Genomic DNA, 14138 nt, shown 5'->3' with positions numbered 1-14138 from the left:
CCCGTTTCTGTATGGAGTCAAATGGAAGTAGCTGGTATTTGGGAGCCCCGGCCCAGAGGTGAGAGCAGTACTCCACGCGAGGTCAGACCTGCGCTTTATAAAGCGCAAGTCTCTGTCCAGGCGTGAAATACCGCTTCACTCTGTTGAGAACTCCCAACATTTTAGAGGCCAATTTGGCTTTACCTTCCAAATGACTCCGAAACTGGACATCGCTCGAAATATCGACCCCCAGAATCCCGATACTCGCGGAAAGCTGCAGGGATACTCCTTGAAATTCCGGCGCCATGACAAAAGGGTCCTTCTTCGCAGTGAACGCGCAAACCCGTGTCAATGAATCATATAGATTGGATAGTTTGATCATTCAATCAACAAATGAGCTTCAATTTCGTTTTTATTCTCTATAATAAGTCTTCAGAGGAAAATCAGGAATTATCGGTGACGAGCCGATGATTGTGGAAATTAAGGGTAAACTGTAATGAGATTAGCACCATTGTACCAATCTTAATGCTGGCTTCTCTAAAATCTAAATCGGACAACAAAAACAACAGTTTTTTTATTTAAATTTAAACATGCACCTGACAGTTGGTGGTCACTGTCGCTCAAAAACAACAGTAATGCCAGAAGCACAACCAAAATAGATCAGCCTTTTACAATATATTCCTGAAACTATACTAAATTATACTCTTCTGTAGTAGGCTCTAATTAGTTTCAGAATAAGTATTTATTTTAAATTACATTATCTACTACGCAGACATACTAATGATTCACTCGGTGCTAAGTATTTACCGAAACCTTTAAACATAGTGAATGCCTCAGCCCACATTGAAGAAAGAAAATCCCAATTCAATACTTTACTATATGTATGAGTAGAAAAATGAATATTATTTTTAGCTCCATAGTAAATTTGCAATTAAATACTTACATTGAAGTACTGATACAGTTCATAAGTAAACAATCACTAGGCTATTACGGTGAGTAGGTACTCTGATCGAAGGCAATCTATTAAAAGTTTGTGGACAAGCGACCGTTGTGATTGATTGAACAGCTTATTTTATTAGCTTTACGTGTCACAGGGGGCTAATAGAGCAGGATTCGTTAGGCGATGGACTTTGCGATTTTTAAATCTTCAGATCTAAATGTAGGTACCATAAAAAAATTATATTCGGTTTTTTGGGCCGAAAGGGTAAAACGTCATGTCAACTCGTTTTTAGCCGAATATTTTATTGTAAACGAAAAAAAAAAACATAGAGATATTGTAAGGATATCTTAGCTTCTTTACTAAAATTATAAAATATGTGAAAAGACATAAATTAGATTGCATCAATCATGTAAAATGGCCATTAAAATTTTACGTAAATAATATTATTTATAATCTGGATTAACATATAGAATAATTCTTATCATAGTGTAAAATATGACGCGGGCAACTCCTAGCTAATTAGCTATTTATAATGAATATGACAGTGTGTTCGCTGGTTCATTACTTTATTAAACAACGGCTCTACAAATCGACTGGTAGTTTATGCACCAGAGAGTGATAGAAGCAACATTTTAATGCGGAAAAACAATATGTTTTATTCTTTTTTAAATACAAATTGAAGGCGGGGGAAACCACGGAGCAAGCCCGGTTTTGTTATAATTTAATTAATCTGAAGTATTCGTGTTGCAGCCTTGGTAATATTATACGTATGTAGTTATTTATGACTTATATTTGATAGATATAACGGCAATCGAAATATGACGAAATTGTTTCTGACGTAAATTCTATTAGCCGATCAAAAGATAGGAAATAATTTTGATTTTCAAATTCCTATGTTGAAAATTAATATCGATTACTTTATTCAAAATAATGTATTCTTTCTTATTCTTATAATAGTTAAAAAAAATCTGTTATTAGTTTTGTTTAAAAAATGTTTTATTTTAAGGTAGTTATTAATTTTTAAAGTAAACTCATGGGTCATCTGAATTCTGTATTTCATCAAAATTCAAACAAATTGTTCAAACAAACTCAGACCAATCTAGACTCTTCCATTAATAAGCGGATCTGTATAAAATATGTATGTATCACAGGCAAGTCATTCTTTAAAGGGATTACTTCGACGAAGCCTTAACTGTGCGTTCGTGACCTGTTTGCTGTCGATGGCGCATGCTTATATGCTTGATGTTGTCTGTAAGTTAACTTCGCTTAATTTAATAATAGTACTTGTAGTAATGGTAATCTTTTACCAAGGGCGAAACATGCCAGTCCGCGTTATCGGTTCGTTGAGACTCGCTGGGTTGCTGGTCGTCAGCCACTGTTGTGGAGATGAGTGAAGTTCCAGAAGTGGTAGTGGAAAATTGTAATGGAGTGACCGAAGAGAATGATTCACTTAATGATGACGTTGACGTTGCGAATCAGAACGGAGATGATGGGTATGTTGTCTTATACGAGAATGTTTAATTATATGTAGGAATTTAATAAAAAACAAAACGGGGTTTGTTCATTCCACGCTAAATGTCCATCTAATTAGATAGATTTCATCGCTAAAATAGTAAAAGCTTGCTAACTCAGTCATGAACTGTATGTAGAACAGTGATTCCCAAAGTGGTATATATAGGATGTAATGGAATTGTGACAAATTTGATGATTACTGATGAATAAATACTACCATATGGAAATACTCAATAATCGTCGCCAGTAAAAAGTTAGTCTTGTTCTTTTCGTTGTATGCAAAATAACATAATTTAATAATAGCTTAAGAACTGAATCTGTTTTTGGATTAACTATAATGCGAATTAATACGATATGCCAGTAATTTATTGCTGTTTAGCTTTCGGGGAAGTTTCCCTCACGCCTTGTATATATGTAGTGCTATGGAATGAAAAACTTTCGTTTCTATAAAAGGTATGAGTCACGTTTGGTATTTTTGATAGAATAACGTGATAAATCTATGACATCCCAAAACATGTGAAGGTTATTTTCGAACGATAGCAAGTTTGAATTACATTTTTCTATTTTGTAGATTGGCCATTAACCCCAAATTCGGCTGCCGTGTTCATTTTCCGAGTGACGTCATGAAACCGTGAGTTATCCCACTCGCACTGTGATGAATGTCCTGGTGTCGTCGACACAGCGCCCGTGACGTCTCTGTCCCTATCCCTATAGCGCTTTGACGTAGTTATTTGCACGCGAAAGTAATGCTTGCATCACTCATTTACAATCTTAAGTGACGCACGCTCCAAATGAATACGATATCATCTTTATCAAAATAGGTAAGTTTTAATGCGATAAAAGTAAATTTTCGAAATAACTAATTGTAATGTAATAATACTATTTAAGTTTTCTATTTATAGTTTGCATATTTTTTAATTTTTTTTATTTCTTAGATGGGTGGACGAGCTCGCTGCCCACCTGGTGTTAAGTGGTTACTGGAGCCCATAGACATCTATAACGTAAATGCGCCACCCACCTTGAGATATAAGTTCTAAGGGTCTCAGTATAGCTACAACGGCTGCCCCACCCTTCAAACCGAAATGCATTACTGCTTCACGGCAGAAATAGGCAGGGTGGTGGTACGTATCCGCGCGGACTTATAAGAGGGCCTACCACCAGTAATTATGCAAATTATAATTTTGCGGGTTTGATTTTTATTACACGATGTTATTCCTTCACCGTGGAAGTCAATCGTGAACATTTTTTGAGTACGTATTTCATTAGAAAAATTGGTACCCGCCTGAGATTCGAACACCGGTGCATCGCTAAACACGAATGCACCGGACGTCTTATCGCTTAGGCCACGACGACGACAAAATTTGTTATATTTGTATTAGTTGATGGAATTCGATAAAATTTGCTATGCTATGATAAAATTCTGTTTCAAGATTATACTTGTAATGTGTCCATGAGTACAGACTGACAGTTATAAATTGAGTAACATTGCTTATGGAATGGATTAGTTTTTAATTTGTCATAGAAATCTAATTAATAAAGAATGTTCGAAAGCAATCTCCGTCCTCGCGACCAACATGTATTTAAATTAACTCAATTCAGTTAATAAAAACCAAACCCGTAAAATAATTTACGTAATTACTGCCGTAATTTATGAGCCAGCACAGGAAGGTATCCTGCTTTGACGTGTATATAATCAAAGGTATCCTGCCTATTTCTATCCCGAAACGGGCATGCGTTGGGATTTGAAGAGTTTTTCCCATTATACTACAAATCTGATTAAAGAGCTTAGGTTACATACCTCAAGGTACCTACCTCCACGTTGCTTTCACGCTGTGAGTCCATAGACAGATCCGATAACTACTTAACAACAGATGGTTTACGCGTCTAAGCAAAGATTTAATAAAAAAGGTGAATACTGTATTTTTTATGTGTATAGCTACGCATTATACCTAAGTATTTACTAAACCAATATATGTATAATAATATTTTTCCTGTTTCTCTTAATAATTTTACGAGTACTTGGAGACCTGAAATAGGCCATTATTAACTTGTTTGTAAATAAAATAAGTGATGACCATGAATACTACAGTATATACCTACATATTATTACATAGGTATACGACTATCCTGTTTGTTTCTGCCGCGATGTATTCAGCTTTTCTGCTTGATGGCTATTAACCATTAAAGCGAAACAAACACAGCTGAGTGTCAATCGAATAAAAAAATTAAACATTTAAATTTTTAGTAGGTACGTATGTATACCAATCTCTGCTTCCGTGGTACGTGTAATCCTAGTTTGGGGCCAGATGACCTTGTATGATGAATAACCCTTGCATTAGACGTCTTCAGCTCTAACACTAGGAGCAGACTTAGGGACCAAGATAATCGCACTTGCGGAACCCGGCAGAATATGACGTGTTACCTAACCTAAACATCATCCCGCTGAGTTTCTCGCCGGATCTTCTCAGCGAGTCGCGATTCCGATCGGGTATTAGATTCATTCGCGAAGCAGTTGTACTTGAGTTGTTTGGTGTCCTTTGGAGACGCTCGGGCAGCTGTTAGCAAATCCCACCCCTCCTGGCTCAGCCTTTGCTCGCTCACCTGTCCTGGTGAAGCTGGAGAGGCCTCTTGGCCACCAGTAATCACATTTTCATTAAAAAAAAATGACCTGTGATTTATCCCTGATTAATTATTAATTATTTATATAGATTTAAGGTTGGGCGAATTTATTCGTTTGCGTTTTTATTATAATTTTTATTATCACAAAAGAGCTAATAATATTATACTACTTGAAATATTATTTTCTTTTACAGGTAAGTTAAAGGAGGGCGGAGGGCTTAAAGATTTATTGGAAATTCGATATTTTACGGGTCACAAAGCAGTGAGTAACAACCGTTTTCACGCTCAATGGTGCGTTATGTTTTGATTTAGTGTGTTTATATACTTATGCATACAGGTTTTCGAGAGTTGAAGTACTTTTAAAACTTGTATTTTTACGGGTCTATTATAGAAATAGTTGTCCAAGCAGACCGATCGATTCGATATCTGACTTCTGACTGATTTGGACAGAGTTCAAGTTCCCGTAGTGGATGGTATTTGCATTCTCGGAAACGGAAATATAAATAGCTTACAATCTTTTTTCTCGGATAAGATAATTATTATCGATTAAGTACTCGCGTACGCGAAATAGTGGGTGCAGCCGATTGAAAGAAGGACAATTGCGTGCACGATTTACCGAAAAAGCTTAAGCTGAGAGCAGAGGTACACTCTCAACTGTGTGATACTAAAGGAATATGAGTGGCCATCTTTCTATTGCCTGACGCAAATTAACATGTTTTCGTTTTAAATTTAACCTTTAACCTCTGCATTCATGCTCTCTTGTGTTACATTACTATTGTCATTAACTGAAAGTCTGTTGGTCGGCCTAACGAGATGTGCTCTGAGTTGGGTCGTAGTTGGATTGAAGTTCCACTTCGTAATCGACTCAAATTGAGAATTTGTGGAGATCTTTACCTGATTTATGATTTCTTTTTTGTTTTTGATGATTACATCAAATCGTTTTTATTGAAAACCACAAATAAAGTATTATTACGTTTTATGATCATACTGTTTTTTTACGGAAGTGAATCGCCAAAATAAATTGAAGCTGTTTATTTATAGGTAGTAGGGCGTTTTGCGAGCCAATACGGGGAAGCACTGCGTTGCCTATTTCTACCGCGAACCAGTAATGCGTTCCGGTAGAAGCGTGGGACAGGTGTCATATAATACCATTTCTGAATACCTATTTGCTGCAGTAACCACCTTAATATGAGGTAGACTTATTCCCCCAGTCTATGCAAATAAAAGCATATTATACATATTTTATAAAAAAAATAGATTTCCACGGTATTAATATTGTTATTGTAGACACTAAACTAACTGTCTTTGTGTATATCGAAATCTTATACTAAAGTCATAATTAGTCTGTCATAAAAAGGGAAAAATCCAGAAGCCACCACATCCTGAGTCCAAAGGAACCCGTTGTTTTCTTCATAGATTAAGTATCCTTATCATCTAATTTTCCAACTTTTCAATCTTAAATTGAAAATGGCATGATAAAGGCGTTGTAAGGTCAAATTGGTGGTTAAACTCTGTCTACATAGTTGAAAACAAGTTCATCGTCTACTTGTGAATCATGTTTACATTTTACTTTAGCTTTTAAAAGACTTGTACGAGTATAAAAATATGCTAAAAATGATGCTTAATAACATTGACTCAACATATTTCGTAAAATTTATTTTCTTTAGCGCTCTGTGGGAAAGAAAATTGAATCAGTAAATGTTAAAGTAAGGTATGCGTAAATGTTAAAGGTCTGTGCATATTTGAAGACGAAAAATATAACGCACTAAGAATTGTTAGGTTACCAGTATGCAATCAATAATAAATAAATAAAATATAGATTCGAAAAGAAAAGGCAAGAAATTGTCTAAAAAAATGATTTGGTTTGATATCTTTCAACGCTTATAATTCTGTAGGCAAATGGAATATTGAACGATCCGTAGCAATGGTTGTACCACATGTTATTCGAGGAATAATACATACATATGTATGATAGCTCTACATAATTTTTCAGTGATGCACTGCAGCTTTTTTGAATTTGAGTTTTAACGGATTCCAATCTGCTATAGTCCCGATAAGGTTAAAAGCATTACCCCTGACCTTTTGGAGTCCCCACCAATTTCGAGAAATTGCAAAATTAGAAGAGCTAATGTGAAGTCTTAAACAAAAGCCGCATGAGTTCGCGTCACGTAAGCCCTGTGTGTAGTCATTAACAATCGAAGTGGGACGACTTTACCCTAACTAAACCCAAAAGGCTAGAATGTTATTTGGGAACACTCGCTCCCAAAGGGAAGACTTTACTCGCAGCGGGAATTCTTGTACAGTAACTATCGGAGAAAATATATTTTAAGGCCAATAGATTTTCTCGTCACCAAAATAGAAAGCATACGAAGGTGTAAAGTTGCTTTTGCTACATTCAGCTCCCTGAAACAAGATACTCGGAGAGACCTAGTGTCAATATTTACAAAGCCCCATCGAATGGATAAGGCAGGCTGATGTGATAATCTAAAATCGTTCAAGCGATCTAGTCCCTATTTTTGTCTTATGAAGTAAAAAATCTGCAACAGCAAACATTAAGCTCCAATATTTCTTTTCAGAGGTACCGCGGTAAAAAATTGGAACAAACTCAAAGTAAATGTTTCCATTATTTTGTTTCAGTTTATTGGTTTTTTGGGATGACAAGGTCAAGCTAATGGTTTTTATCACTTGGTTCCCGTTTAAATATACATTCACATTTTGCAACATACCAACAAAACCTAAGATATCAACTATTTGGTTTGACATTAGGGAGCTAGGTAATAAATTTTAATGCCAAATGAAATTGTTGCTTTCGACTAGCTATCCAATAAAATACATTTAAACTTTCGACCGCATGTCTCAAGATGGGTCAAAGCATTTTCTTTGTGATGTGTGTAGATCGTGAACTCATCTAGATCAATCTATCCAGAGTATTAAAAAGAACAATATAATTGGAATTACTGGTGGTAAGACGTAATAGGTACAAACCTATTACTTGTCGTAGGACCTCTTGTGAGTCCACACGGGTAGATACCACCCTGTCTATTTCTGCCGTGAAGCAGTAATGCGTTCGGTTTGAAGGGCGGGGCAGCCGTTGTAGCTATACTGAGACCTTAGAACCTATAACTCAAGGTAGGTGGCGGCATTTACGTTGTAGATGTCTATGGGCTCCGGTAACCGCTAAACACCAAGTGGGCCGTGAGCTCGTCCACCCAACTAAGCAATAAATAAAAAAAAAACTGTTTTGAACAGTTTTTTAAAATGCTTTTATTGTTATGGATGCACGAGCCCACGGCCCATCTGGTGTTAAGTGGTCACCCGAGCCTATAGACATCAACCACGTTAATTCCGCCACCTAACTTGAGACATGAGTTCTAAGTTTTAGTTTTCATAGTACAATGTTGTCACCCTTCATGCTGCAACTGCTTCACGCAGAACATTTTACAGTAAATTTAGGTTTTTGAGTTAAAACGCGCAGACCTATGTTTAAAATGATATCCAGATATATTATTATAATTTGTGCTAAGATTAAAATAATGCTAAATTAAAATAAATATTTTATTGAACACATTGTTACATGCGGTATTTTAATGTATTTATACATTAAAAATAGAAGTTTACCTGAATAAATAATAATTAAGGAAAAAGGTAGGTATGTACTTTAATTAAATTTGTTAATTAAGTTAGTGTTATTTTTCGTATTTCGCTTCCTACTCCGATCTCTCTTTTATAATCGTCTAATAAAGAGACCTAAAATAAAATTTCAATAGGGATACAGATACCACGTTTCATCCGGCCGTTTTAAAGGTAATTTTAATTGCTAATGAGTTGGTACAAAATTATACGTTAAATTGAAATTGTTCAACAAACTCTGAATTCTGAATACTTGAAGTTTATTGTTTAGAAATTTAACTGTTTCGGAGGAACTTTATGCGTTACTTAATTATGTATAATAGTAAAATATTTATATGGATTTCAGTAAGTTGATACTCTAAACAAAAAGTAAAATACGACTATGAGTATTTATTTTCAGACGCAAAACCTTTTTTCAAAAGGATCGTGGGGGCAATTAATGGTTAGGTTTAAATTAGCAATAAATTCAGAGTATAATTTCGAAATACACCCGACACAATTATAATATAGCTCTGAGTTATATAGAATACAGAATATATATAGAATAACTCACCTACGCAGACGAAAGGTAGCTAAATATCTATAATTTAAATAACAACGCAGACACCGAAATTCATCTGTTTGTGTTGTTACCGGCGTATTTTATTAGCAGTCGAAGACAGGTTTTATTACGTCATGATTGTGTTTTGGCGATTGTTTAATGTTAACCCTAAAATAAGTTCTTGGAAATATGTCTGTGTAGGCGTCGAAGCGTCATCTTTCCATGTGTTCGCGTGGACTTCAACAAACACTTGGCCGTACTTAAAAGTGCGGGAAGCTATGTGAGGAACTTAAGGCATTGGGCAGAGGAGGGGCTGCGGGGCGCGGTTGCCCGCCCAACATGAGCGACAGTCAGCCGCCAGTCGGCTCCTCGTTCCCCGATGAGCGACCGTTCTGGCTGCCACGGGTCCGATATCGCGCGGTTTTCGTAAACATAGTTCGCGGACCGCGGACGCGAGTATAATCGTGTATTGTTTTCACGGCATTCGTGTGAAGGCCAGTTGTGTTTGCTCGACAGTAATTATTGGCGGCTTAAAATCGAGATATAAGCGTTGTTCTAGCGCCATGTGTGCTGATCACCAAGGTGCGACTTCGGCCGGTTGACCACACACGCACACGCACCATCACCACGCATACTGGTAAGTAGGTACATTTGTATTTTAAATGTTTGTGTGTTTTTACGCATTTTATAATAAATTTGTATTCTGCCACTAGGAATAATGTAGCATCGTAAATAATACTTCAAGTGAAGGAACTTGCCGTTTTAGGGAAACGCTACGGCACCTAGAGGTGTGGGATTACGACCTTTGTTTCCTTAACAATTGTTAACATCATTATTTTGTAGTTTTAGAAAATTGTTTCTTAAATTAGTAAATTTTATAATACTTTAAATATTTTCAGTAATTAATAAGTTGGGTTAAGTATTTACAAAACTATTTTTAACATTCGACTTTGACACATAAAAATATACCTAGATACATTCGACATAAAATATGTAAATTGAACAATGGTAACACTAAAATGCGGTTTTATCGGTGTTTGATCTTTTCCAGGCAAACAGTTACGGAATGTGCACACGGGGAAAACGGTCATGAACATAACAAAGTTAATGTTACATGATTAAATAACAATAAAATGAGTATGAATACAACACTTAATACTGTTATCGTAACAACGAGTGTTATGCACGGTACATTTCATATATATTAATTACGGTACGCGGTAATAGACGAAGTACGACAGTACGAAAGTAAAATTAAATTAATAAAAGCGAGATTATTTTAATTATGTCGACGACTATACGACTCGCGAAAACCGAAAAAAATACTGTTGTATTACATACATTACTAGCAGAATTCGAGGGCTTTGTGCTGTCATAAAATAAAAATAAATGCCCCAGAACTACATTGCAGTGCCGCCTACCGGGTCCAATTTTGAATCTAAATCCATCAAGACGTTCAAAAGTTCTGCAACAAATACACCTATAGAATAATTATAAGTTTTTGGAACGAAGTTCCTTATGGGACGATGCGGAGGGGTAACCTAACCGGGAAAAAACGTCCGTAACGTAAGATTTTTTTCTATTTAGTTTGTTATCAACAGATGTCGCTGCATGTAAGTTCAACAATTCCTGAATCGCGGTGACAAGATGTTACACAGTTGATAGGAGTTCTCGTATTTCTCTTGCTAAATCATACTTATCTGGCGTAGGGGCTACCGTGAGGCTGCTCCATTGCACTGCAGAGTGGTTGACCCTTACGATTATTTTTATTTTTATCAATAATAAAATCATAATAAAAATGTATACCTGAATAACTATTTTCTTTATACCTCAAATATAACTTAAAATCAATATTTTTATAATAAGGAAATTCGTTCCTATCCGGTGTCCCACGACTCCACACATCTTTTTTTATTTAATTGATGAGTGGACGAACGACCTTAAGTAATTTCCGGAGCCCACTGATATCACAACGTGAATGCCCTCGCCCATATTCAGACATGAGATCGATGTCTCAAATGTATAGATATTGTATAACGGCTAGCTTTGAACTGAGACGCATGACTGGATAGGTATAAATAGGCAGGAAGGTGGTACCTACCCACACTCACAATTCGCTCTAACATCAGTAATTACGTAAAAAATTAGAGATTATGTTATATATATATTTTTGTTACTCCTACATCGTGGGAGGCGTTCGTGAGCACATTTAAGTATGTGTTTCCTTAAACAAATTTGGTATCTGCTCGCGGGATTTAATATCATCCTTTAAGAATCAGCGTATACAATATTTAAGGATAAAACAGATTACAGAACAAACATATCATGTTGCAAGTAATAAACAAAAAAAAGTTCCACGGTAATGGTCGAAAGATAGCTTTTTTCCTTGTCTTATCGAAACACATACAAGGTACAGGTACATCTAGACCGAATACCAAACATACTGACTTGGATTGGTTAGAACCCCGTGATAAAATGATAGTTCCAGCTATTTGTCCCTACTTCGATTCGATATCTATGGCAAACTTCAGCCTATGCTTCCCATAGCTAGTTTGGAGGCAATTAGGTTTGAATTTTCATGAATTTGAATTTGAATTTGAATTTGAGAAAGCAAAAAAACAATACGCGCAAAAATTATGTTTACAAAGTTATTTGTTATCTATGGGTGAAACTATGGATAGGCCGGTTTTGCCCAAAAATTTATTATATTTTAAATAAATTCGAATATACGTCATACAAGCTTGAATTTAAAAAAAAATGTGGGTTAGGCCACTTTTGCGGTCGACGGTGTATCGCGTCCCGACCCGGCAGGGTGGTTCTGGTCCAGCGGGGTATTCCGGGACACCAGCGGCACCGTCTGGGCGGCCCGACGGGCTGCCGTACCGAGACGGCCGACGTTTCAGAGCCTTCGATTCGCCTCGAAGGCTCCGTCGGCTGGGCGTCCTTGGGGTGAGCCGCGCCGTCTGGTTGTAATGTTGACCGCGGTAGCCCCCCTACCTCATCCGGGTTCTGACCTCGGAGGGGATCGGACGTCGGGTGTAAGAGTGCAGGGGAGTCGTTTAGTGGGTGGGTCCTAAAATCCTTGGGCCCGCGGTCTGCTCACAACACCATGCAGACCGTTGAGTCTTACATACCCCGCGCGCCCCTTTTGCGCGGGGACCTCGTAGGAGGTTCGGCCCTCAACCCGAAAAAAAAAAAAAAGGCCACTTTTGCGGTGATGGTCTCAATTATGAGATAGTATATAAAATGTTTGAACTTTACAAGTCAATTTGTGTTCGGGAAAATTATGCAATCACCTGATAGGATTGTTCATAACCTGCTCTCTAATAAATTGATATTGATGAAAGCACTTTGATGAGCGTACTTAAGTAAAATGCACATAATTAATTTGCAAGACGATATGATGGAGCCGAAGATGCTATTTTTATATTATGTTAGCATCTGAATTTAGTTTACAGCTATCCAACAATAGACCTGAATATATTTCAGCGGAAAAATACGAGGGGCGTTTCAACGGCTTTTTTTTTGTTTGAGCTAAATTAAAAACGTGATGTTGATTCGTAAACATGAACACTCCCGATCCATCTTTCTATGATAAAATAAAATGATTACACACCTGTAATGCTGAAGGTAGATCAGTGTCGTTTCCCATGGTTAGTTTACAGTTAATGCTATCACTGAAACAAATCTAAACAGATAACACATTGCCATGTTTATATTATCAAGTATTTGTAAATGCACTCACGCGTGTATGTAGTACAGCAATAGTGTAATAGTTAAAATTATTATTTTAGATCGAGGCACCTCTGTGTTTCCGATCGCGTTTGGCAGGCCTATATCAAAACAAACTAATTGCTTCCAATGTAGATGCCCCAATTAAGTTGAATTCGTTATAAAGGAAGGAAATAGAAGCTGTTTGTAAATTTGTATTATTTAATTCGTTCCGGCTGCTATTTTCAAGGAAGATTAGGACATGGGGCTACTGAAAGGATTACACTACTAATAATTTCTAGGCTACAGATGATAAGTATATGTACATATATACATCGAAATAGGATTTTTGTCATCTACATTCAAGAGTATAAATACTTATATGGTTATGTTTTTATTAGCTTAGCTTTAAAGGTCTTTGCAATTTTTTTATTTTAGTATTTTCCATTGAGCACACTTTGTATTGGGTGTCTGTCGTTGTTATTCACCGCACAATTAATGTTTCCTTCCACCTCGGTAGATATTTAAGATTCTAATGTCAATAGCAACAATACTTTGGTCATGTTTTTATTAGCTTTTTTAAAGTTTTTTGCAATTTTTTAGTTTTAGTATTTTCCATTGAGCACACTTTGTATTGGGTGGCTTTCGTTGTTACTCACCGCACAATTAATGTTGCCTTCCACCTCGGTAGATATTTAAGATTCTAATGTCAATAGCAACAATACGGTTGCCTTCAAAGCGGAACGTATAATTGCTTTGCGGAAGTAGGCAGGTGATCGTATTCACCCTTTCGGAGTCACAACGTGACCAACCACTATATTTAAGATACGAATTTGAAGGTTAATAACTAAGGGAATTATATAATGAAATGGTTGGATGAAATGGTTGGATGAAATGATAGTAACTGCAGTATTTGGAGTACTTTGGAGGGATTCATTTTTATAATCGGATCGTGACCGTGCTAGATACTTAAAGCACACGCCGCACACCGAAATACCGTGGAGGCTATCTCCATGGTGTTTCTCGAGCGCTATGACATGTCCTTCGTCAAACGAAGCTTTTTTTTATTGCTTAGATGGGTGGACGAGCTCACAGCCCACCTGGTGTTAAGTGGTTACTGGAGCCCATAGACATCTACAACGTAAATGCGCCACCCACCTTGAGATATAAGTTGTAAGATCTCAGTATAGCTACAACGGCTGCCCC

At 36.7% G+C, this 14138-nt stretch overlaps 1 protein-coding gene and 1 long non-coding RNA gene across 4 annotated transcripts in view; both read left to right on the top strand.

The window, feature by feature from the left end:
* Positions 1-2070: 2070 nt before the first annotated feature.
* Positions 2071-6032, top strand: LOC134199993 (uncharacterized). Its single transcript, XR_009974722.1, has 3 exons — positions 2071-2170; positions 3003-3252; positions 5245-6032. It is a non-coding gene; the product is annotated as an uncharacterized LOC134199993 (long non-coding RNA).
* Positions 6033-9409: 3377 nt separating this feature from the next.
* Positions 9410-14138, top strand: part of LOC101745288 (eye-specific diacylglycerol kinase) — a 162108-nt gene continuing 157379 nt past the window's right edge. For all 3 annotated transcript variants that reach the window (XM_062671847.1, XM_038015113.2, XM_062671846.1), the window contains exon 1: positions 9410-9858. The gene's annotated coding sequence lies outside the window, so the exon portion shown is untranslated. The remainder of the gene's footprint in view (positions 9859-14138) is intronic.

Source organism: Bombyx mori, chromosome 13 (assembly GCF_030269925.1).
Source record: "Bombyx mori chromosome 13, ASM3026992v2".
NCBI classification, from domain to species: domain Eukaryota; kingdom Metazoa; phylum Arthropoda; class Insecta; order Lepidoptera; family Bombycidae; genus Bombyx; species Bombyx mori.
The sequence above is the reverse complement of the archived record's forward strand: the minus strand, read 5'-3'. Positions and strand labels throughout refer to the sequence as shown.